Consider the following 24842-nt stretch of genomic DNA (forward strand, 5'->3'; position numbering starts at 1 on the left):
GGTGTAAGTAAAGTGTGATATAAATAAGTGCGTTTGATTGTTGCTAGCAATAGAGGATTTTATTGCTGGTGTAAATAAGAATGCGACTAGCAGAGCATGGTTTCGATCCATCGACCTCTGGGTTATGGGCCCAGCACGCTTCCGCTGCGCCACTCTGCTTTCGGCTGGTGTGGGATCCCGGCTGGTGCTTAGGTTCTGATGCCTCACAGGCCTGTGTGTTAGCGAGACGAATGTCAGCATCCAAGCTGTGTTGAAAACTATAGCATGGCCCTCAAACCACCCAGAGACCCGGACCCCGCAGCACCCGTGTTTGCAGGCTCACTTGGCTGCACAATGTCACAAGGACACTCAGTATTACACCACCGACAATGGGACGGACACAAAAGGACACAGAAAAAAACGGAGAGGGTCTTTCTGGCCATACAAAGGGAGGGACAGAGAAAGACACTGCGGAAACCAAAGAGAGAGAGACAGACAGACAGACAGACCGAATAACACGAAGCAGAGACAGAGACTGAGGGAAAACCGAGACTGCGAGAGAAACAGAGAGGGAGGTAGACAGACAGGGAAACGGAGACTGAGATGAAGAGAGAGACATGCATGAAGGTGCGTTCTGCTGTGTAAACAAATTCCCTGTAGTGTAAAAATGTTCCCTGTTATATAAAATTGTTCCCACTTGTGTAAAGATGGTCGCTGTTGTGTACATATTCTCCCTGTCTTTTTAGAGGTTTTTTGTGCTTTGTAAAGATGTCCGCTATTGAGTAATGTGTTTCCTGTTGTGTGAAGGTACTCCGTGTTGTGTAACGGTGTACGTTTTGTGTGGAGGTATTCCCTGTAGTGTAAAGGCCAAGAGCATCATCTGGTGCTGGCGACGCGGCGCTGCAGGAATGCTTTGAGAGAAAGGGGAAGGCCAAGGCTGCTGCAACTTTGCAGCATTTGCAGCTTCTGTTGGTGCGAATAAAGTGTTTTGAAAGTTGTGTTGCAGGTTCTTGTGTTTATTGCAAGAAGGAAGTTGCTGTAAGTAAAGCATAAAGTGTGATAAAAAACCTAACGCATTGAGCCTGAAATTTTGCATAATTCTAAGAGGAGAGAACAATAGGAATAATGTGCCCTCCTAATCACATCTTCCTCAGACTATTGCTATGAAAAACACATCTGACTCTCATCCTGAAGTCAGGGTCCAGATCCCCTCCCCCACACTTTTCTTTTGCAGAATGCATCTTCTCTTAACCATGTCTTAATGTAACTTTCGCTGTCTGGATAGGTTAGAATGAAAAAAAGATACTCGTGTTAAATTAATCGGATTGCAGCACACGAGTGAATGGGAGGTGCTGTTCAACCGGTAAGTTTGGAAGGGCGAACGGGGAAACGACGGAGAGATGGTGGGTGCGAGAGTGACAGCAATGGGGGAGCACGGTCCATAGATTGCAAGAAATGGAAGAAAGAAAAATGTAAAAGTGGTGCATATCTGAATAAGTGAGAGGCAGCAGGTGTGCAGACGAGTGAGTGAACGGTGTTTGTACTGTTCGGTGCGGGGTTCAGGCCAATTGTGGACCAGTGGAAATTCTGCGAATCGGATCTGCCTGCATGTAGCAACTGAAGGAAAAGGTGACACAAAACCGGCATGCCTGCCCGGTTTACTGCTGTTGGTGAAGCGACGAAATTTAGAAATGTCGCAATATCTGGCAGCGGTGGGATTCGAACCCACGCCCCCGAAGAGACTCGAGCCTAAATCCAGCGCCTTAGACCGCTCGGCCACGCTACCACATCCAGCCATTACACAATCTGAAACTAGTACCTGGTGATTGAAATGTGGCATGGTCTTGTAAATATCAGGGGAAACAAAAGGAAATTAAATTCGTGGACGGCAAACTCACTTCTGATGCAACCCAGTAGATCAGAAGAAGCTACGTGTTCACAGGGCAACTCTAATAAATAGACGTTTGCTGGAACACAACCATTGTAAATTTCATTCATAATTTATCCCTGTTGTGTATTGCAAGCAGGAAGTTGGTGTAAGTAAAGTGTGATATAAATAAGTGCGTTTGATTGTTGCTAGCAATAGAGGATTTTATTGCTGGTGTAAATAAGAATGCGACTAGCAGAGAATGGTTTCGATCCATCGACCTCTGGGTTATGGGCCCAGCACGCTTCCGCTGCGCCACTCTGCTTTCGGCTGGTGTGGGATCCCGGCTGGTGCTTAGGTTCTGATGCCTCACAGGCCTGTGTGTTAGCGAGACGAATGTCAGCATCCAAGCTGTGTTGAAAACTATAGCATGGCCCTCAAACCACCCAGAGACCCGGACCCCGCAGCACCCGTGTTTGCAGGCTCACTTGGCTGCACAATGTCACAAGGACACTCAGTATTACACCACCGACAATGGGACGGACACAAAAGGACACAGAAAAAAACGGAGAGGGTCTTTCTGGCCATACAAAGGGAGGGACAGAGAAAGACACTGCGGAAACCAAAGAGAGAGAGACAGACAGACAGACAGACCGAATAACACGAAGCAGAGACAGAGACTGAGGGAAAACCGAGACTGCGAGAGAAACAGAGAGGGAGGTAGACAGACAGGGAAACGGAGACTGAGATGAAGAGAGAGACATGCATGAAGGTGCGTTCTGCTGTGTAAACAAATTCCCTGTAGTGTAAAAATGTTCCCTGTTATATAAAATTGTTCCCACTTGTGTAAAGATGGTCGCTGTTGTGTACATATTCTCCCTGTCTTTTTAGAGGTTTTTTGTGCTTTGTAAAGATGTCCGCTATTGAGTAATGTGTTTCCTGTTGTGTGAAGGTACTCCGTGTTGTGTAACGGTGTACGTTTTGTGTGGAGGTATTCCCTGTAGTGTAAAGGCCAAGAGCATCATCTGGTGCTGGCGACGCGGCGCTGCAGGAATGCTTTGAGAGAAAGGGGAAGGCCAAGGCTGCTGCAACTTTGCAGCATTTGCAGCTTCTGTTGGTGCGAATAAAGTGTTTTGAAAGTTGTGTTGCAGGTTCTTGTGTTTATTGCAAGAAGGAAGTTGCTGTAAGTAAAGCATAAAGTGTGATAAAAAACCTAACGCATTGAGCCTGAAATTTTGCATAATTCTAAGAGGAGAGAACAATAGGAATAATGTGCCTCCTAATCACATCTTCCTCAGACTATTGCTATGAAAAACACATCTGACTCTCATCCTGAAGTCAGGGTCCAGATCCCCTCCCCCACACTTTTCTTTTGCAGAATGCATCTTCTCTTAACCATGTCTTAATGTAACTTTCGCTGTCTGGATAGGTTAGAATGAAAAAAAGATACTCGTGTTAAATTAATCGGATTGCAGCACACGAGTGAATGGGAGGTGCTGTTCAACCGGTAAGTTTGGAAGGGCGAACGGGGAAACGACGGAGAGATGGTGGGTGCGAGAGTGACAGCAATGGGGGAGCACGGTCCATAGATTGCAAGAAATGGAAGAAAGAAAAATGTAAAAGTGGTGCATATCTGAATAAGTGAGAGGCAGCAGGTGTGCAGACGAGTGAGTGAACGGTGTTTGTACTGTTCGGTGCGGGGTTCAGGCCAATTGTGGACCAGTGGAAATTCTGCGAATCGGATCTGCCTGCATGTAGCAACTGAAGGAAAAGGTGACACAAAACCGGCATGCCTGCCCGGTTTACTGCTGTTGGTGAAGCGACGAAATTTAGAAATGTCGCAATATCTGGCAGCGGTGGGATTCGAACCCACGCCCCCGAAGAGACTCGAGCCTAAATCCAGCGCCTTAGACCGCTCGGCCACGCTACCACATCCAGCCATTACACAATCTGAAACTAGTACCTGGTGATTGAAATGTGGCATGGTCTTGTAAATATCAGGGGAAACAAAAGGAAATTAAATTCGTGGACGGCAAACTCACTTCTGATGCAACCCAGTAGATCAGAAGAAGCTACGTGTTCACAGGGCAACTCTAATAAATAGACGTTTGCTGGAACACAACCATTGTAAATTTCATTCATAATTTATCCCTGTTGTGTATTGCAAGCAGGAAGTTGGTGTAAGTAAAGTGTGATATAAATAAGTGCGTTTGATTGTTGCTAGCAATAGAGGATTTTATTGCTGGTGTAAATAAGAATGCGACTAGCAGAGAATGGTTTCGATCCATCGACCTCTGGGTTATGGGCCCAGCACGCTTCCGCTGCGCCACTCTGCTTTCGGCTGGTGTGGGATCCCGGCTGGTGCTTAGGTTCTGATGCCTCACAGGCCTGTGTGTTAGCGAGACGAATGTCAGCATCCAAGCTGTGTTGAAAACTATAGCATGGCCCTCAAACCACCCAGAGACCCGGACCCCGCAGCACCCGTGTTTGCAGGCTCACTTGGCTGCACAATGTCACAAGGACACTCAGTATTACACCACCGACAATGGGACGGACACAAAAGGACACAGAAAAAAACGGAGAGGGTCTTTCTGGCCATACAAAGGGAGGGACAGAGAAAGACACTGCGGAAACCAAAGAGAGAGAGACAGACAGACAGACAGACCGAATAACACGAAGCAGAGACAGAGACTGAGGGAAAACCGAGACTGCGAGAGAAACAGAGAGGGAGGTAGACAGACAGGGAAACGGAGACTGAGATGAAGAGAGAGACATGCATGAAGGTGCGTTCTGCTGTGTAAACAAATTCCCTGTAGTGTAAAAATGTTCCCTGTTATATAAAATTGTTCCCACTTGTGTAAAGATGGTCGCTGTTGTGTACATATTCTCCCTGTCTTTTTAGAGGTTTTTTGTGCTTTGTAAAGATGTCCGCTATTGAGTAATGTGTTTCCTGTTGTGTGAAGGTACTCCGTGTTGTGTAACGGTGTACGTTTTGTGTGGAGGTATTCCCTGTAGTGTAAAGGCCAAGAGCATCATCTGGTGCTGGCGACGCGGCGCTGCAGGAATGCTTTGAGAGAAAGGGGAAGGCCAAGGCTGCTGCAACTTTGCAGCATTTGCAGCTTCTGTTGGTGCGAATAAAGTGTTTTGAAAGTTGTGTTGCAGGTTCTTGTGTTTATTGCAAGAAGGAAGTTGCTGTAAGTAAAGCATAAAGTGTGATAAAAAACCTAACGCATTGAGCCTGAAATTTTGCATAATTCTAAGAGGAGAGAACAATAGGAATAATGTGCCTCCTAATCACATCTTCCTCAGACTATTGCTATGAAAAACACATCTGACTCTCATCCTGAAGTCAGGGTCCAGATCCCCTCCCCCACACTTTTCTTTTGCAGAATGCATCTTCTCTTAACCATGTCTTAATGTAACTTTCGCTGTCTGGATAGGTTAGAATGAAAAAAAGATACTCGTGTTAAATTAATCGGATTGCAGCACACGAGTGAATGGGAGGTGCTGTTCAACCGGTAAGTTTGGAAGGGCGAACGGGGAAACGACGGAGAGATGGTGGGTGCGAGAGTGACAGCAATGGGGGAGCACGGTCCATAGATTGCAAGAAATGGAAGAAAGAAAAATGTAAAAGTGGTGCATATCTGAATAAGTGAGAGGCAGCAGGTGTGCAGACGAGTGAGTGAACGGTGTTTGTACTGTTCGGTGCGGGGTTCAGGCCAATTGTGGACCAGTGGAAATTCTGCGAATCGGATCTGCCTGCATGTAGCAACTGAAGGAAAAGGTGACACAAAACCGGCATGCCTGCCCGGTTTACTGCTGTTGGTGAAGCGACGAAATTTAGGAATGTCGCAATATCTGGCAGCGGTGGGATTCGAACCCACGCCCCCGAAGAGACTGGAGCCTAAATCCAGCGCCTTAGACCGCTCGGCCACGCTACCACATCCAGCCATTACACAATCTGAAACTAGTACCTGGTGATTGAAATGTGGCACGGTCTTGTAAATACCAGGGGAAACAAAAGGAAATTAAATTCGTGGACGGCAAACTCACTTCTGATGCAACCCAGTAGATCAGAAGAAGCTGCGTGTTCACAGGGCAACTCTAATAAATAGACGTTTGCTGGAACACAATCATTGTAAATTTCATTCATAAATTATCCCTCTTGTGTATTGCAAGCAGGAAGTTGGTGTAAGTAAAGTGTGATAAAAATAAGTGCGTTTGATTGTTGCTAGCAGCAGAGGATTTTTTTGCTGGTGTAAATAAGTATGCGACTAGCAGAGGATGGTTTCGATCCATCGATCTCTGGGTTATGGGCCCAGCACGCTTCCGCTGCGCATCTCTGCTTTCGGCTGGTGTGGGATCCCGGCTGGTGCTTAGGTTTCGATGCCTCACAGGCCTGTGTTTTAGCGAGACAAATGTCAGCATCCAGGCTGTGTTGAAAACTATAGCATGGCCCTCAAACCATCCAGAGACCCGGACCCCGCAGCACCCGTGTTTGCAGGCTCACTTGGCTGCACAATGTCACAAGGACACTCAGTATTACACCACCGACAATGGGACGGACACAAAAGGACACAGAAAAAACCGGCAAGGGTCTTTCTGGCAATACAAAGGGAGGGACAGAGAAAGACACTGCGGAAACCAAAGAGAGAGAGACAGACAGACAGACAGACAGACCGAATAACACGAAGCAGAGACAGAGGGAAAACCGAGACTGCGAGAGAAACAGAGAGGGAGGTAGACAGACAGGGAAACGGAGACTGAGATGAAGAGAGAGACATGCATGAAGGTGCGTTCTGCTGTGTAAACAAATTCCCTGTAGTGTAAAAATGTTCCCTGTTGTATAAAATTGTTCCCTCTTGTGTAAAGATGGTCGTTGTTGTGTACAGATTCTCCCTGTTTTTTTAGAGGTTTTGTGTGCTTTGTAAAGATGTCCGCTATTGAGTAATGTGTTTCCTGTTGTGTAAAGGTACTCCGTGTTGTGTAACGGTGTTCCGTTTTGTGTGGAGGTATTCCCTGTAGTGTAAAGGCCAAGAGCATCATCTGGTGCTGGCGGCGCGGCGCTGCAGGAATGCGTTGAGAGAAAGGGGAAGGCCAAGGCTGCTGCAACTTTGCAGCATTTGCAGCTTCTGTTGGTGCGAATAAAGTGTTTTGAAAGTTGTGTTGCAGGTTCTTGTGTTTATTGCAAGAAGGAAGTTGCTGTAAGAAAAGCATAAAGTGTGATAAAAAACCTGACGCATTGAGCCTGAAATTTTGCATAATTCTAAGAGGAGAGAACAATAGGAATAATGTGCCCTCCTAATCACATCTTCCTCAGACTAATGCTATGAAAAACACATCTGACTCTCATCCTGAAGTCAGGGTCCAGATCCCCTCCCCCACACTTTTCTTTTGCAGAATGCATCTTCTCTTAACCATGTCTTAACGTAACTTTCGCTGTCTGGATAGTTTAGAATGAAAAAAAGATACTCGTGTTAAATTAATCGGATTACAGCACACGAGTGAATGGGAGGTGCTGTTCAACTGGCAAGTTTGGAAGGGCGAACGGGGAAACGACGGAGAGATGGTGGGTGCGCGAGTGACAGCAATGGGGGAGCACGGTCGATAGATTGCAAGAAATGGAAGAAAGAAAAATGTAAAAGTGGTGCATATCTGAATAAGTGAGAGGCAGCAGGTGTGCAGACGAGTGAGTGAACGGTGTTTGTACTGTTCGGTGCGGGGTTCAGGCCAATTGTGGACCAGTGGAAATTCTGCGAATCGGATCTGCCTGTATGTAGCAACTGAAGGAAAAGGTGACACAAAACCGGCATGCCTGCCCGGTTTACTGCTGTTGGTGAAGCGACGAAATTTAGAAATGTCGCAATATCTGGCAGCGGTGGTATTCGAACCCACGCCCCCGAAGAGACTGGAGCCTAAATCCAGCACCTTAGACCGCTCGGCCACGCTACCACATCCAGCCGTTACGCAATCTGAAGCTAGTACCTGGTGATTGAAATGTGGCATGGTCTTGCAAATACCAGGGGAAACAAAAGGAAATTAAATTCGTGGACGGCAAACTCACTTCTGATGCAACCCAGTAGATCAGAAGAAGCTACGTGTTCACAGGGCAACTCTAATAAATAGACGTTTGCTGGAACACAACCATTGTAAATTTCATTCATAATTTATCCCTGTTGTGTATTGCAAGCAGGAAGTTGGTGTAAGTAAAGTGTGATATAAATAAGTGCGTCTGATTGTTGCTAGCAATAGAGGATTTTATTGCTGGTGTAAATAAGAATGCGACTAGCAGAGAATGGTTTCGATCCATCGATCTCTGGGTTATGGGCCCAGCACGCTTCCGCTGCGCCACTCTGCTTTCGGCTGGTGTGGGATCCCGGCTGGTGCTTAGGTTCTGATGCCTCACAGGCCTGTGTGTTAGCGAGACGAATGTCAGCATCCAAGCTGTGTTGAAAACTATAGCATGGCCCTCAAACCACCCAGAGACCCGGACCCCGCAGCACCCGTGTTTGCAGGCTCACTTGGCTGCACAATGTCACAAGGACACTCAGTATTACACCACCGACAATGGGACGGACACAAAAGGACACAGAAAAAAACGGAGAGGGTCTTTCTGGCCATACAAAGGGAGGGACAGAGAAAGACACTGCGGAAACCAAAGAGAGAGAGACAGACAGACAGACAGACCGAATAACACGAAGCAGAGACAGAGACTGAGGGAAAACCGAGACTGCGAGAGAAACAGAGAGGGAGGTAGACAGACAGGGAAACGGAGACTGAGATGAAGAGAGAGACATGCATGAAGGTGCGTTCTGCTGTGTAAACAAATTCCCTGTAGTGTAAAAATGTTCCCTGTTATATAAAATTGTTCCCACTTGTGTAAAGATGGTCGCTGTTGTGTACATATTCTCCCTGTCTTTTTAGAGGTTTTTTGTGCTTTGTAAAGATGTCCGCTATTGAGTAATGTGTTTCCTGTTGTGTGAAGGTACTCCGTGTTGTGTAACGGTGTACGTTTTGTGTGGAGGTATTCCCTGTAGTGTAAAGGCCAAGAGCATCATCTGGTGCTGGCGACGCGGCGCTGCAGGAATGCTTTGAGAGAAAGGGGAAGGCCAAGGCTGCTGCAACTTTGCAGCATTTGCAGCTTCTGTTGGTGCGAATAAAGTGTTTTGAAAGTTGTGTTGCAGGTTCTTGTGTTTATTGCAAGAAGGAAGTTGCTGTAAGTAAAGCATAAAGTGTGATAAAAAACCTAACGCATTGAGCCTGAAATTTTGCATAATTCTAAGAGGAGAGAACAATAGGAATAATGTGCCCTCCTAATCACATCTTCCTCAGACTATTGCTATGAAAAACACATCTGACTCTCATCCTGAAGTCAGGGTCCAGATCCCCTCCCCCACACTTTTCTTTTGCAGAATGCATCTTCTCTTAACCATGTCTTAATGTAACTTTCGCTGTCTGGATAGGTTAGAATGAAAAAAAGATACTCGTGTTAAATTAATCGGATTGCAGCACACGAGTGAATGGGAGGTGCTGTTCAACCGGTAAGTTTGGAAGGGCGAACGGGGAAACGACGGAGAGATGGTGGGTGCGAGAGTGACAGCAATGGGGGAGCACGGTCCATAGATTGCAAGAAATGGAAGAAAGAAAAATGTAAAAGTGGTGCATATCTGAATAAGTGAGAGGCAGCAGGTGTGCAGACGAGTGAGTGAACGGTGTTTGTACTGTTCGGTGCGGGGTTCAGGCCAATTGTGGACCAGTGGAAATTCTGCGAATCGGATCTGCCTGCATGTAGCAACTGAAGGAAAAGGTGACACAAAACCGGCATGCCTGCCCGGTTTACTGCTGTTGGTGAAGCGACGAAATTTAGAAATGTCGCAATATCTGGCAGCGGTGGGATTCGAACCCACGCCCCCGAAGAGACTGGAGCCTAAATCCAGCGCCTTAGACCGCTCGGCCACGCTACCACATCCAGCCATTACACAATCTGAAACTAGTACCTGGTGATTGAAATGTGGCATGGTCTTGTAAATATCAGGGGAAACAAAAGGAAATTAAATTCGTGGACGGCAAACTCACTTCTGATGCAACCCAGTAGATCAGAAGAAGCTACGTGTTCACAGGGCAACTCTAATAAATAGACGTTTGCTGGAACACAACCATTGTAAATTTCATTCATAATTTATCCCTGTTGTGTATTGCAAGCAGGAAGTTGGTGTAAGTAAAGTGTGATATAAATAAGTGCGTTTGATTGTTGCTAGCAATAGAGGATTTTATTGCTGGTGTAAATAAGAATGCGACTAGCAGAGAATGGTTTCGATCCATCGACCTCTGGGTTATGGGCCCAGCACGCTTCCGCTGCGCCACTCTGCTTTCGGCTGGTGTGGGATCCCGGCTGGTGCTTAGGTTCTGATGCCTCACAGGCCTGTGTGTTAGCGAGACGAATGTCAGCATCCAAGCTGTGTTGAAAACTATAGCATGGCCCTCAAACCACCCAGAGACCCGGACCCCGCAGCACCCGTGTTTGCAGGCTCACTTGGCTGCACAATGTCACAAGGACACTCAGTATTACACCACCGACAATGGGACGGACACAAAAGGACACAGAAAAAAACGGAGAGGGTCTTTCTGGCCATACAAAGGGAGGGACAGAGAAAGACACTGCGGAAACCAAAGAGAGAGAGACAGACAGACAGACAGACCGAATAACACGAAGCAGAGACAGAGACTGAGGGAAAACCGAGACTGCGAGAGAAACAGAGAGGGAGGTAGACAGACAGGGAAACGGAGACTGAGATGAAGAGAGAGACATGCATGAAGGTGCGTTCTGCTGTGTAAACAAATTCCCTGTAGTGTAAAAATGTTCCCTGTTATATAAAATTGTTCCCACTTGTGTAAAGATGGTCGCTGTTGTGTACATATTCTCCCTGTCTTTTTAGAGGTTTTTTGTGCTTTGTAAAGATGTCCGCTATTGAGTAATGTGTTTCCTGTTGTGTGAAGGTACTCCGTGTTGTGTAACGGTGTACGTTTTGTGTGGAGGTATTCCCTGTAGTGTAAAGGCCAAGAGCATCATCTGGTGCTGGCGACGCGGCGCTGCAGGAATGCTTTGAGAGAAAGGGGAAGGCCAAGGCTGCTGCAACTTTGCAGCATTTGCAGCTTCTGTTGGTGCGAATAAAGTGTTTTGAAAGTTGTGTTGCAGGTTCTTGTGTTTATTGCAAGAAGGAAGTTGCTGTAAGTAAAGCATAAAGTGTGATAAAAAACCTAACGCATTGAGCCTGAAATTTTGCATAATTCTAAGAGGAGAGAACAATAGGAATAATGTGCCCTCCTAATCACATCTTCCTCAGACTATTGCTATGAAAAACACATCTGACTCTCATCCTGAAGTCAGGGTCCAGATCCCCTCCCCCACACTTTTCTTTTGCAGAATGCATCTTCTCTTAACCATGTCTTAATGTAACTTTCGCTGTCTGGATAGGTTAGAATGAAAAAAAGATACTCGTGTTAAATTAATCGGATTGCAGCACACGAGTGAATGGGAGGTGCTGTTCAACCGGTAAGTTTGGAAGGGCGAACGGGGAAACGACGGAGAGATGGTGGGTGCGAGAGTGACAGCAATGGGGGAGCACGGTCCATAGATTGCAAGAAATGGAAGAAAGAAAAATGTAAAAGTGGTGCATATCTGAATAAGTGAGAGGCAGCAGGTGTGCAGACGAGTGAGTGAACGGTGTTTGTACTGTTCGGTGCGGGGTTCAGGCCAATTGTGGACCAGTGGAAATTCTGCGAATCGGATCTGCCTGCATGTAGCAACTGAAGGAAAAGGTGACACAAAACCGGCATGCCTGCCCGGTTTACTGCTGTTGGTGAAGCGACGAAATTTAGAAATGTCGCAATATCTGGCAGCGGTGGGATTCGAACCCACGCCCCCGAAGAGACTGGAGCCTAAATCCAGCGCCTTAGACCGCTCGGCCACGCTACCACATCCAGCCATTACACAATCTGAAACTAGTACCTGGTGATTGAAATGTGGCATGGTCTTGTAAATATCAGGGGAAACAAAAGGAAATTAAATTCGTGGACGGCAAACTCACTTCTGATGCAACCCAGTAGATCAGAAGAAGCTACGTGTTCACAGGGCAACTCTAATAAATAGACGTTTGCTGGAACACAACCATTGTAAATTTCATTCATAATTTATCCCTGTTGTGTATTGCAAGCAGGAAGTTGGTGTAAGTAAAGTGTGATATAAATAAGTGCGTTTGATTGTTGCTAGCAATAGAGGATTTTATTGCTGGTGTAAATAAGAATGCGACTAGCAGAGAATGGTTTCGATCCATCGACCTCTGGGTTATGGGCCCAGCACGCTTCCGCTGCGCCACTCTGCTTTCGGCTGGTGTGGGATCCCGGCTGGTGCTTAGGTTCTGATGCCTCACAGGCCTGTGTGTTAGCGAGACGAATGTCAGCATCCAAGCTGTGTTGAAAACTATAGCATGGCCCTCAAACCACCCAGAGACCCGGACCCCGCAGCACCCGTGTTTGCAGGCTCACTTGGCTGCACAATGTCACAAGGACACTCAGTATTACACCACCGACAATGGGACGGACACAAAAGGACACAGAAAAAAACGGAGAGGGTCTTTCTGGCCATACAAAGGGAGGGACAGAGAAAGACACTGCGGAAACCAAAGAGAGAGAGACAGACAGACAGACAGACCGAATAACACGAAGCAGAGACAGAGACTGAGGGAAAACCGAGACTGCGAGAGAAACAGAGAGGGAGGTAGACAGACAGGGAAACGGAGACTGAGATGAAGAGAGAGACATGCATGAAGGTGCGTTCTGCTGTGTAAACAAATTCCCTGTAGTGTAAAAATGTTCCCTGTTATATAAAATTGTTCCCACTTGTGTAAAGATGGTCGCTGTTGTGTACATATTCTCCCTGTCTTTTTAGAGGTTTTTTGTGCTTTGTAAAGATGTCCGCTATTGAGTAATGTGTTTCCTGTTGTGTGAAGGTACTCCGTGTTGTGTAACGGTGTACGTTTTGTGTGGAGGTATTCCCTGTAGTGTAAAGGCCAAGAGCATCATCTGGTGCTGGCGACGCGGCGCTGCAGGAATGCTTTGAGAGAAAGGGGAAGGCCAAGGCTGCTGCAACTTTGCAGCATTTGCAGCTTCTGTTGGTGCGAATAAAGTGTTTTGAAAGTTGTGTTGCAGGTTCTTGTGTTTATTGCAAGAAGGAAGTTGCTGTAAGTAAAGCATAAAGTGTGATAAAAAACCTAACGCATTGAGCCTGAAATTTTGCATAATTCTAAGAGGAGAGAACAATAGGAATAATGTGCCCTCCTAATCACATCTTCCTCAGACTATTGCTATGAAAAACACATCTGACTCTCATCCTGAAGTCAGGGTCCAGATCCCCTCCCCCACACTTTTCTTTTGCAGAATGCATCTTCTCTTAACCATGTCTTAATGTAACTTTCGCTGTCTGGATAGGTTAGAATGAAAAAAAGATACTCGTGTTAAATTAATCGGATTGCAGCACACGAGTGAATGGGAGGTGCTGTTCAACCGGTAAGTTTGGAAGGGCGAACGGGGAAACGACGGAGAGATGGTGGGTGCGAGAGTGACAGCAATGGGGGAGCACGGTCCATAGATTGCAAGAAATGGAAGAAAGAAAAATGTAAAAGTGGTGCATATCTGAATAAGTGAGAGGCAGCAGGTGTGCAGACGAGTGAGTGAACGGTGTTTGTACTGTTCGGTGCGGGGTTCAGGCCAATTGTGGACCAGTGGAAATTCTGCGAATCGGATCTGCCTGCATGTAGCAACTGAAGGAAAAGGTGACACAAAACCGGCATGCCTGCCCGGTTTACTGCTGTTGGTGAAGCGACGAAATTTAGAAATGTCGCAATATCTGGCAGCGGTGGGATTCGAACCCACGCCCCCGAAGAGACTGGAGCCTAAATCCAGCGCCTTAGACCGCTCGGCCACGCTACCACATCCAGCCATTACACAATCTGAAACTAGTACCTGGTGATTGAAATGTGGCATGGTCTTGTAAATATCAGGGGAAACAAAAGGAAATTAAATTCGTGGACGGCAAACTCACTTCTGATGCAACCCAGTAGATCAGAAGAAGCTACGTGTTCACAGGGCAACTCTAATAAATAGACGTTTGCTGGAACACAACCATTGTAAATTTCATTCATAATTTATCCCTGTTGTGTATTGCAAGCAGGAAGTTGGTGTAAGTAAAGTGTGATATAAATAAGTGCGTTTGATTGTTGCTAGCAATAGAGGATTTTATTGCTGGTGTAAATAAGAATGCGACTAGCAGAGAATGGTTTCGATCCATCGACCTCTGGGTTATGGGCCCAGCACGCTTCCGCTGCGCCACTCTGCTTTCGGCTGGTGTGGGATCCCGGCTGGTGCTTAGGTTCTGATGCCTCACAGGCCTGTGTGTTAGCGAGACGAATGTCAGCATCCAAGCTGTGTTGAAAACTATAGCATGGCCCTCAAACCACCCAGAGACCCGGACCCCGCAGCACCCGTGTTTGCAGGCTCACTTGGCTGCACAATGTCACAAGGACACTCAGTATTACACCACCGACAATGGGACGGACACAAAAGGACACAGAAAAAAACGGAGAGGGTCTTTCTGGCCATACAAAGGGAGGGACAGAGAAAGACACTGCGGAAACCAAAGAGAGAGAGACAGACAGACAGACAGACCGAATAACACGAAGCAGAGACAGAGACTGAGGGAAAACCGAGACTGCGAGAGAAACAGAGAGGGAGGTAGACAGACAGGGAAACGGAGACTGAGATGAAGAGAGAGACATGCATGAAGGTGCGTTCTGCTGTGTAAACAAATTCCCTGTAGTGTAAAAATGTTCCCTGTTATATAAAATTGTTCCCACTTGTGTAAAGATGGTCGCTGTTGTGTACATATTCTCCCTGTCTTTTTAGAGGTTTTTTGTGCTTTGTAAAGATGTCCGCTATTGAGTAATGTGTTTCCTGTTGTGTGAAGGTACTCCGTGTTGTGTAACGGTGTACGTTTTGTGTGGAGGTATTCCCTGTAGTGTAAAGGCCAAGAGCATCATCTGGTGCTGGCGACGCGGCGCTGCAGGAATGCTTTGAGAGAAAGGGGAAGGCCAAGGCTGCTGCAACTTTGCAGCATTTGCAGCTTCTGTTGGTGCGAATAAAGTGTTTTGAAAGTTGTGTTGCAGGTTCTTGTGTTTATTGCAAGAAGGAAGTTGCTGTAAGTAAAGCATAAAGTGTGATAAAAAACCTAACGCATTGAGCCTGAAATTTTGCATAATTCTAAGAGGAGAGAACAATAGGAATAATGTGCCCTCCTAATCACATCTTCCTCAGACTATTGCTATGAAAAACACATCTGACTCTCATCCTGAAGTCAGGGTCCAGATCCCCTCCCCCACACTTTTCTTTTGCAGAATGCATCTTCTCTTAACCATGTCTTAATGTAACTTTCGCTGTCTGGATAGGTTAGAATGAAAAAAAGATACTCGTGTTAAATTAATCGGATTGCAGCACACGAGTGAATGGGAGGTGCTGTTCAACCGGTAAGTTTGGAAGGGCGAACGGGGAAACGACGGAGAGATGGTGGGTGCGAGAGTGACAGCAATGGGGGAGCACGGTCCATAGATTGCAAGAAATGGAAGAAAGAAAAATGTAAAAGTGGTGCATATCTGAATAAGTGAGAGGCAGCAGGTGTGCAGACGAGTGAGTGAACGGTGTTTGTACTGTTCGGTGCGGGGTTCAGGCCAATTGTGGACCAGTGGAAATTCTGCGAATCGGATCTGCCTGCATGTAGCAACTGAAGGAAAAGGTGACACAAAACCGGCATGCCTGCCCGGTTTACTGCTGTTGGTGAAGCGACGAAATTTAGAAATGTCGCAATATCTGGCAGCGGTGGGATTCGAACCCACGCCCCCGAAGAGACTGGAGCCTAAATCCAGCGCCTTAGACCGCTCGGCCACGCTACCACATCCAGCCATTACACAATCTGAAACTAGTACCTGGTGATTGAAATGTGGCATGGTCTTGTAAATATCAGGGGAAACAAAAGGAAATTAAATTCGTGGACGGCAAACTCACTTCTGATGCAACCCAGTAGATCAGAAGAAGCTACGTGTTCACAGGGCAACTCTAATAAATAGACGTTTGCTGGAACACAACCATTGTAAATTTCATTCATAATTTATCCCTGTTGTGTATTGCAAGCAGGAAGTTGGTGTAAGTAAAGTGTGATATAAATAAGTGCGTTTGATTGTTGCTAGCAATAGAGGATTTTATTGCTGGTGTAAATAAGAATGCGACTAGCAGAGAATGGTTTCGATCCATCGACCTCTGGGTTATGGGCCCAGCACGCTTCCGCTGCGCCACTCTGCTTTCGGCTGGTGTGGGATCCCGGCTGGTGCTTAGGTTCTGATGCCTCACAGGCCTGTGTGTTAGCGAGACGAATGTCAGCATCCAAGCTGTGTTGAAAACTATAGCATGGCCCTCAAACCACCCAGAGACCCGGACCCCGCAGCACCCGTGTTTGCAGGCTCACTTGGCTGCACAATGTCACAAGGACACTCAGTATTACACCACCGACAATGGGACGGACACAAAAGGACACAGAAAAAAACGGAGAGGGTCTTTCTGGCCATACAAAGGGAGGGACAGAGAAAGACACTGCGGAAACCAAAGAGAGAGAGACAGACAGACAGACAGACCGAATAACACGAAGCAGAGACAGAGACTGAGGGAAAACCGAGACTGCGAGAGAAACAGAGAGGGAGGTAGACAGACAGGGAAACGGAGACTGAGATGAAGAGAGAGACATGCATGAAGGTGCGTTCTGCTGTGTAAACAAATTCCCTGTAGTGTAAAAATGTTCCCTGTTATATAAAATTGTTCCCACTTGTGTAAAGATGGTCGCTGTTGTGTACATATTCTCCCTGTCTTTTTAGAGGTTTTTTGTGCTTTGTAAAGATGTCCGCTATTGAGTAATGTGTTTCCTGTTGTGTGAAGGTACTCCGTGTTGTGTAACGGTGTACGTTTTGTGTGGAGGTATTCCCTGTAGTGTAAAGGCCAAGAGCATCATCTGGTGCTGGCGACGCGGCGCTGCAGGAATGCTTTGAGAGAAAGGGGAAGGCCAAGGCTGCTGCAACTTTGCAGCATTTGCAGCTTCTGTTGGTGCGAATAAAGTGTTTTGAAAGTTGTGTTGCAGGTTCTTGTGTTTATTGCAAGAAGGAAGTTGCTGTAAGTAAAGCATAAAGTGTGATAAAAAACCTAACGCATTGAGCCTGAAATTTTGCATAATTCTAAGAGGAGAGAACAATAGGAATAATGTGCCCTCCTAATCACATCTTCCTCAGACTATTGCTATGAAAAACACATCTGACTCTCATCCTGAAGTCAGGGTCCAGATCCCCTCCCCCACACTTTTCTTTTGCAGAATGCATCTTCTCTTAACCATGTCTTAATGTAACTTTCGCTGTCTGGATAGGTTAGAATGAAAAAAAGATACTCGTGTTAAATTAATCGGATTGCAGCACACGAGTGAATGGGAGGTGCTGTTCAACCGGTAAGTTTGGAAGGGCGAACGGGGAAACGACGGAGAGATGGTGGGTGCGAGAGTGACAGCAATGGGGGAGCACGGTCCATAGATTGCAAGAAATGGAAGAAAGAAAAATGTAAAAGTGGTGCATATCTGAATAAGTGAGAGGCAGCAGGTGTGCAGACGAGTGAGTGAACGGTGTTTGTACTGTTCGGTGCGGGGTTCAGGCCAATTGTGGACCAGTGGAAATTCTGCGAATCGGATCTGCCTGCATGTAGCAACTGAAGGAAAAGGTGACACAAAACCGGCATGCCTGCCCGGTTTACTGCTGTTGGTGAAGCGACGAAATTTAGAAATGTCGCAATATCTGGCAGCGGTGGGATTCGAACCCACGCCCCCGAAGAGACTGGAGCCTAAATCCAGCGCCTTAGACCGCTCGGCCACGCTACCACATCCAGCCCTTACACAATCTGAAACTAGTACCTGGTGATTGAAATGTGGCATGGTCTTGTAAATATCAGGGGAAACAAAAGGAAATTAAATTCGTGGACGGCAAACTCACTTCTGATGCAACCCAGTAGATCAGAAGAAGCTACGTGTTCACAGGGCAACTCTAATAAATAGACGTTTGCTGGAACACAACCATTGTAAATTTCATTCATAATTTATCCCTGTTGTGTATTGCAAGCAGGAAGTTGGTGTAAGTAAAGTGTGATATAAATAAGTGCGTTTGATTGTTGCTAGCAATAGAGGATTTTATTGCTGGTGTAAATAAGAATGCGACTAGCAGAGAATGGTTTCGATCCATCGACCTCTGGGTTATGGGCCCAGCACGCTTCCGCTGCGCCACTCTGCTTTCGGCTGGTGTGGGATCCCGGCTGGTGCTTAGGTTCTGATGCCTCACAGGCCTGTGTGTTAGCGAGACGAATGTCAGCATCCAAGCTGTGTTGAAAACTATAGCATGGCCCTCAAACCACCCAGAGACCCGGACCCCGCAGCACCCGTGTTTGCAGGCTCACTTGGCTGCACAATGTCACAAGGACACTCAGTATTACACCACCGACAATGGGACGGACACAAAAGGACACAGAAAAAAACGGAGAGGGTCTTTCTGGCCATACAAAGGGAGGGACAGAGAAAGACACTGCGGAAACCAAAGAGAGAGAGACAGACAGACAGACAGACCGAATAACACGAAGCAGAGACAGAGACTGAGGGAAAACCGAGACTGCGAGAGAAACAGAGAGGGAGGTAGACAGACAGGGAAACGGAGACTGAGATGAAGAGAGAGACATGCATGAAGGTGCGTTCTGCTGTGTAAACAAATTCCCTGTAGTGTAAAAATGTTCCCTGTTATATAAAATTGTTCCCACTTGTGTAAAGATGGTCGCTGTTGTGTACATATTCTCCCTGTCTTTTTAGAGGTTTTTTGTGCTTTGTAAAGATGTCCGCTATTGAGTAATGTGTTTCCTGTTGTGTGAAGGTACTCCGTGTTGTGTAACGGTGTACGTTTTGTGTGGAGGTATTCCCTGTAGTGTAAAGGCCAAGAGCATCATCTGGTGCTGGCGACGCGGCGCTGCAGGAATGCTTTGAGAGAAAGGGGAAGGCCAAGGCTGCTGCAACTTTGCAGCATTTGCAGCTTCTGTTGGTGCGAATAAAGTGTTTTGAAAGTTGTGTTGCAGGTTCTTGTGTTTATTGCAAGAAGGAAGTTGCTGTAAGTAAAGCATAAAGTGTGATAAAAAACCTAACGCATTGAGCCTGAAATTTTGCATAATTCTAAGAGGAGAGAACAATAGGAATAATGTGCCCTCCTAATCACATCTTCCTCAGACTATTGCTATGAAAAACACATCTGACTCTCATCCTGAAGTCAGGGTCCAGATCCCCTCCCCCACACTTTTCTTTTGCAGAATGCATCTTCTCTTAACCATGTCTTAATGTAACTTTCGCTGTCTGGATAGGTTAGAATGAAAAAAAGATACTCGTGTTAAATTAATCGGATTGCAGCACACGAGTGAATGGGAGGTGCTGTTCAACCGGTAAGTTTGGAAGGGCGAACGGGGAAACGACGGAGAGATGGTGGGTGCGAGAGTGACAGCAATGGGGGAGCACGGTCCATAGATTGCAAGAAATGGAAGAAAGAAAAATGTAAAAGTGGTGCATATCTGAATAAGTGAGAGGCAGCAGATGCGCAGACGAGTGAGTGAACGGCCTGAATTCAGTTGGCTGGGTGACGGTGTTTGTCCTGTTCGGTGCGGGGTTCAGGCCAATTGTGGACCAGTGGAAATTCTGTGAATCGGATCTGCCTGTATGTAGCAACTGAAGGAAAAGGTGACACAAAACCGTCATGCCTGCCCGTTTTACTGCTGTTGGTGAAGCGACGAAATTTAGGAATGTCGCAATATCTGGCAGCGGTGGGATTCGAACCCACGTCCCCGAAGAGACTGGAGCCTAAATCCAGCGCCTTAGACCGCTCGGCCACGCTACCACATTCAGCCGTTACGCAATCTGAAACTAGTACCTGGCGATTGAAATGTGGCACGGTCTTGTAAATACCAGGGGAAACAAAAGGAAATTAAATTCGTGGACGGCAAACTCACTTCTGATGCAACCCAGTAGATCAGAAGAAGCTACGTGTTCACAGGGCAACTCTAATAAATAGACGTTTGCTGGAACACAACCATTGTAAATTTCATTCATAATTTATCCCTGTTGTTTATTGCAAGCAGGAAGTTGGTGTAAGTAAAGTGTGATAAAAATAAGTGCGTTTGATTGTTGCTAGCAATAGAGGATTTTATTGCTGCTGTAAATAAGAATGCGACTAGCAGAGGATGGTTTCGATCCATCGACCTCTGGGTTATGGGCCCAGCACGCTTCCGCTGCGCCACTCTGCTTTCGGCTGGTGGGGGATCCCGGCTGGTGCTTAGGTTCCGATGCCTCACAGGCCTGTGTGTTAGCGAGACGAATGTCAGCATCCAGGCTGTGTTGAAAACTATAGCATGGCCCTCAAACCACCCAGAGACCCGGACCCCGCAGCACCCATGTTTGCAGGCTCACTTGGCTGCACAATGTCACAAGGACACTCAGTATTACACCACCGACAATGGGACGGACACAAAAGGACACAGAAAAAACCGGAGAGGGTCTTTCTGGCCATACAAAGGGAGGGACAGAGAAAGACACTGCGGAAACCAAAGAGAGAGAGACAGACAGACAGACAGACCGAATAACACGAAGCAGAGACTGAGGGAATACCGAGACTGCGAGAGAAACAGAGAGGGAGGTAGACAGACAGGGAAACGGAGACTGAGATGAAGAGAGAGACATGCATGAAGGTGCGTTCTGCTGTGTAAACAAATTCCCTGTAGTGTAAAAATGTTCCCTGTTATATAAAATTGTTCCCACTTGTGTAAAGATGGTCGCTGTTGTGTACATATTCTCCCTGTCTTTTTAGAGGTTTTTTGTGCTTTGTAAAGATGTCCGCTATTGAGTAATGTGTTTCCTGTTGTGTGAAGGTACTCCGTGTTGTGTAACGGTGTACGTTTTGTGTGGAGGTATTCCCTGTAGTGTAAAGGCCAAGAGCATCATCTGGTGCTGGCGACGCGGCGCTGCAGGAATGCTTTGAGAGAAAGGGGAAGGCCAAGGCTGCTGCAACTTTGCAGCATTTGCAGCTTCTGTTGGTGCGAATAAAGTGTTTTGAAAGTTGTGTTGCAGGTTCTTGTGTTTATTGCAAGAAGGAAGTTGCTGTAAGTAAAGCATAAAGTGTGATAAAAAACCTAACGCATTGAGCCTGAAATTTTGCATAATTCTAAGAGGAGAGAACAATAGGAATAATGTGCCCTCCTAATCACAGCTTCCTCAGACTATTGCTATGAAAAACACATCTGACTCTCATCCTGAAGTCAGGGTCCAGATCCCCTCCCCCACACCTTTCTTTTGCAGAATGCATCTTCTCTTAACCATGTCTTAATGTAACTTCCGCTGTCTGGATAGGTTAGAATGAAAAAAAGATACTCGTGTTAAATTAATCGGATTGCAGCACACGAGTGAATGGGAGGTGCTGTTCAACCGGCAAGTTTGGAAGGGCGAACGGGGAAACGACGGAGAGATGGTGGGTGCGAGAGTGACAGCAATGGGGGAGCACGGTCGATAGATTGCAAGAAATGGAAGAAAGAAAAATGTAAAAGTGGTGCATATCTGAATAAGTGAGAGGCAGCAGATGTGCAGACGAGTGAGTGAACGGCCTGAATTCAGTTGGCTGGGTGACGGTGTTTGTCCTGTTCGGTGCGGGGTTCAGGCCAATTGTGGACCAGTGGAAATTCTGTGAATCGGATCTGCCTGTATGTAGCAACTGAAGGAAAAGGTGACACAAAACCGTCATGCCTGCCCGTTTTACTGCTGTTGGTGAAGCGACGAAATTTAGGAATGTCGCAATATCTGGCAGCGGTGGGATTCGAACCCACGCCCCCGAAGAGACTGGAGCCTAAATCCAGCGCCTTAGACCGCTCGGCCACGCTACCACATCCAGCCGTTACGCAATCTGAAACTAGTACCTGGCGATTGAAATGTGGCACGGTCTTGTAAATACCAGGGGAAACAAAAGGAAATTAAATTCGTGGACGGCAAACTCACTTCTGATGCAACCCAGTAGATCAGAAGAAGCTACGTGTTCACAGGGCAACTCTAATAAATAGACGTTTGCTGGAACACAACCATTGTAAATTTCATTCATAATTTATCCCTGTTGTTTATTGCAAGCAGGAAGTTGGTGTAAGTAAAGTGTGATAAAAATAAGTGCGTTTGATTGTTGCTAGCAATAGAGGATTTTATTGCTGCTGTAAATAAGAATGCGACTAGCAGAGGATGGTTTCGATCCATCGACCTCTGGGTTATGGGCCCAGCACGCTTCCGCTGCGCCACTCTGCTTTCGGCTGGTGGGGGATCCCGGCTGGTGCTTAGGTTCCGATGCCTCACAGGCCTGTGTGTTAGCGAGACGAATGTCAGCATCCAGTGTGTTGAAAACTATAGCATGGCCCTCAAACCACCCAGAGACCCGGACCCCGCAGCACCCATGTTTGCAGGCTCACTTGGCTGCACAATGTCACAAGGACACTCAGTATTACACCACCGACAATGGGACGGACACAAAAGGACACAGAAAAAACCGGAGAGGGTCTTTCTGGCCATACAAAGGGAGGGACAGAGAAAGACACTGCGGAAACCAAAGAGAGAGAGACAGACAGACAGACAGACCGAATAACACGAAGCAGAGACTGAGGGAATACCGAGACTGCGAGAGAAACAGAGAGGGAGGTAGACAGACAGGGAAACGGAGACTGAGATGAAGAGAGAGACATGCATGAAGGTGCGTTCTGCTGTGTAAACAAATTCCCTGTAGTGTAAAAATGTTCCCTGTTATATAAAATTGTTCCCACTTGTGTAAAGATGGTCGCTGTTGTGTACATATTCTCCCTGTCTTTTTAGAGGTTTTTTGTGCTTTGTAAAGATGTCCGCTATTGAGTAATGTGTTTCCTGTTGTGTGAAGGTACTCCGTGTTGTGTAACGGTGTACGTTTTGTGTGGAGGTATTCCCTGTAGTGTAAAGGCCAAGAGCATCATCTGGTGCTGGCGACGCGGCGCTGCAGGAATGCTTTGAGAGAAAGGGGAAGGCCAAGGCTGCTGCAACTTTGCAGCATTTGCAGCTTCTGTTGGTGCGAATAAAGTGTTTTGAAAGTTGTGTTGCAGGTTCTTGTGTTTATTGCAAGAAGGAAGTTGCTGTAAGTAAAGCATAAAGTGTGATAAAAAACCTAACGCATTGAGCCTGAAATTTTGCATAATTCTAAGAGGAGAGAACAATAGGAATAATGTGCCCTCCTAATCACAGCTTCCTCAGACTATTGCTATGAAAAACACATCTGACTCTCATCCTGAAGTCAGGGTCCAGATCCCCTCCCCCACACCTTTCTTTTGCAGAATGCATCTTCTCTTAACCATGTCTTAATGTAACTTCCGCTGTCTGGATAGGTTAGAATGAAAAAAAGATACTCGTGTTAAATTAATCGGATTGCAGCACACGAGTGAATGGGAGGTGCTGTTCAACCGGCAAGTTTGGAAGGGCGAACGGGGAAACGACGGAGAGATGGTGGGTGCGAGAGTGACAGCAATGGGGGAGCACGGTCGATAGATTGCAAGAAATGGAAGAAAGAAAAATGTAAAAGTGGTGCATATCTGAATAAGTGAGAGGCAGCAGATGTGCAGACGAGTGAGTGAACGGCCTGAATTCAGTTGGCTGGGTGACGGTGTTTGTCCTGTTCGGTGCGGGGTTCAGGCCAATTGTGGACCAGTGGAAATTCTGTGAATCGGATCTGCCTGTATGTAGCAACTGAAGGAAAAGGTGACACAAAACCGTCATGCCTGCCCGTTTTACTGCTGTTGGTGAAGCGACGAAATTTAGGAATGTCGCAATATCTGGCAGCGGTGGGATTCGAACCCACGCCCCCGAAGAGACTGGAGCCTAAATCCAGCGCCTTAGACCGCTCGGCCACGCTACCACATCCAGCCGTTACGCAATCTGAAACTAGTACCTGGCGATTGAAATGTGGCACGGTCTTGTAAATACCAGGGGAAACAAAAGGAAATTAAATTCGTGGACGGCAAACTCACTTCTGATGCAACCCAGTAGATCAGAAGAAGCTACGTGTTCACAGGGCAACTCTAATAAATAGACGTTTGCTGGAACACAACCATTGTAAATTTCATTCATAATTTATCCCTGTTGTTTATTGCAAGCAGGAAGTTGGTGTAAGTAAAGTGTGATAAAAATAAGTGCGTTTGATTGTTGCTAGCAATAGAGGATTTTATTGCTGCTGTAAATAAGAATGCGACTAGCAGAGGATGGTTTCGATCCATCGACCTCTGGGTTATGGGCCCAGCACGCTTCCGCTGCGCCACTCTGCTTTCGGCTGGTGGGGGATCCCGGCTGGTGCTTAGGTTCCGATGCCTCACAGGCCTGTGTGTTAGCGAGACGAATGTCAGCATCCAGTGTGTTGAAAACTATAGCATGGCCCTCAAACCACCCAGAGACCCGGACCCCGCAGCACCCATGTTTGCAGGCTCACTTGGCTGCACAATGTCACAAGGACACTCAGTATTACACCACCGACAATGGGACGGACACAAAAGGACACAGAAAAAACCGGAGAGGGTCTTTCTGGCCATACAAAGGGAGGGACAGAGAAAGACACTGCGGAAACCAAAGAGAGAGAGACAGACAGACAGACAGACCGAATAACACGAAGCAGAGACTGAGGGAATACCGAGACTGCGAGAGAAACAGAGAGGGAGGTAGACAGACAGGGAAACGGAGACTGAGATGAAGAGAGAGACATGCATGAAGGTGCGTTCTGCTGTGTAAACAAATTCCCTGTAGTGTAAA

At 46.7% G+C, this 24842-nt stretch overlaps 12 non-coding genes across 12 annotated transcripts; all 12 read right to left on the bottom strand.

Annotated features, from left to right (window-relative positions):
• Positions 1-1683: 1683 nt before the first annotated feature.
• Positions 1684-1765, bottom strand: trnal-uag (transfer RNA leucine (anticodon UAG)). Its single transcript has one exon. It is a non-coding gene; the product is annotated as a tRNA-Leu (tRNA).
• A 1929-nt stretch (positions 1766-3694) lies between these two features.
• Positions 3695-3776, bottom strand: trnal-uag (transfer RNA leucine (anticodon UAG)). The gene has a single exon. It is a non-coding gene; the product is annotated as a tRNA-Leu (tRNA).
• A 1929-nt stretch (positions 3777-5705) lies between these two features.
• Positions 5706-5787, bottom strand: trnal-uag (transfer RNA leucine (anticodon UAG)). The gene has a single exon. It is a non-coding gene; the product is annotated as a tRNA-Leu (tRNA).
• A 1929-nt stretch (positions 5788-7716) lies between these two features.
• On the bottom strand, positions 7717-7798 carry trnal-uag (transfer RNA leucine (anticodon UAG)). Its single transcript has one exon. It is a non-coding gene; the product is annotated as a tRNA-Leu (tRNA).
• Positions 7799-9728: 1930 nt separating this feature from the next.
• Positions 9729-9810, bottom strand: trnal-uag (transfer RNA leucine (anticodon UAG)). The gene has a single exon. It is a non-coding gene; the product is annotated as a tRNA-Leu (tRNA).
• Positions 9811-11740: 1930 nt separating this feature from the next.
• Positions 11741-11822, bottom strand: trnal-uag (transfer RNA leucine (anticodon UAG)). Its single transcript has one exon. It is a non-coding gene; the product is annotated as a tRNA-Leu (tRNA).
• A 1930-nt stretch (positions 11823-13752) lies between these two features.
• trnal-uag (transfer RNA leucine (anticodon UAG)) lies at positions 13753-13834 on the bottom strand. Its single transcript has one exon. It is a non-coding gene; the product is annotated as a tRNA-Leu (tRNA).
• A 1930-nt stretch (positions 13835-15764) lies between these two features.
• On the bottom strand, positions 15765-15846 carry trnal-uag (transfer RNA leucine (anticodon UAG)). The gene has a single exon. It is a non-coding gene; the product is annotated as a tRNA-Leu (tRNA).
• A 1930-nt stretch (positions 15847-17776) lies between these two features.
• Positions 17777-17858, bottom strand: trnal-uag (transfer RNA leucine (anticodon UAG)). Its single transcript has one exon. It is a non-coding gene; the product is annotated as a tRNA-Leu (tRNA).
• Positions 17859-19814: 1956 nt separating this feature from the next.
• On the bottom strand, positions 19815-19896 carry trnal-uag (transfer RNA leucine (anticodon UAG)). The gene has a single exon. It is a non-coding gene; the product is annotated as a tRNA-Leu (tRNA).
• A 1950-nt stretch (positions 19897-21846) lies between these two features.
• On the bottom strand, positions 21847-21928 carry trnal-uag (transfer RNA leucine (anticodon UAG)). The gene has a single exon. It is a non-coding gene; the product is annotated as a tRNA-Leu (tRNA).
• A 1948-nt stretch (positions 21929-23876) lies between these two features.
• trnal-uag (transfer RNA leucine (anticodon UAG)) lies at positions 23877-23958 on the bottom strand. The gene has a single exon. It is a non-coding gene; the product is annotated as a tRNA-Leu (tRNA).
• Between the last annotated feature and the right edge of the window lie 884 nt (positions 23959-24842).

Source organism: Somniosus microcephalus, unplaced genomic scaffold, assembly GCF_052327205.1.
Source record: "Somniosus microcephalus isolate GS21.2 unplaced genomic scaffold, FLI_Smic_1.0 scaffold1631, whole genome shotgun sequence".
In the NCBI taxonomy this organism is placed as follows: domain Eukaryota; kingdom Metazoa; phylum Chordata; class Chondrichthyes; order Squaliformes; family Somniosidae; genus Somniosus; species Somniosus microcephalus.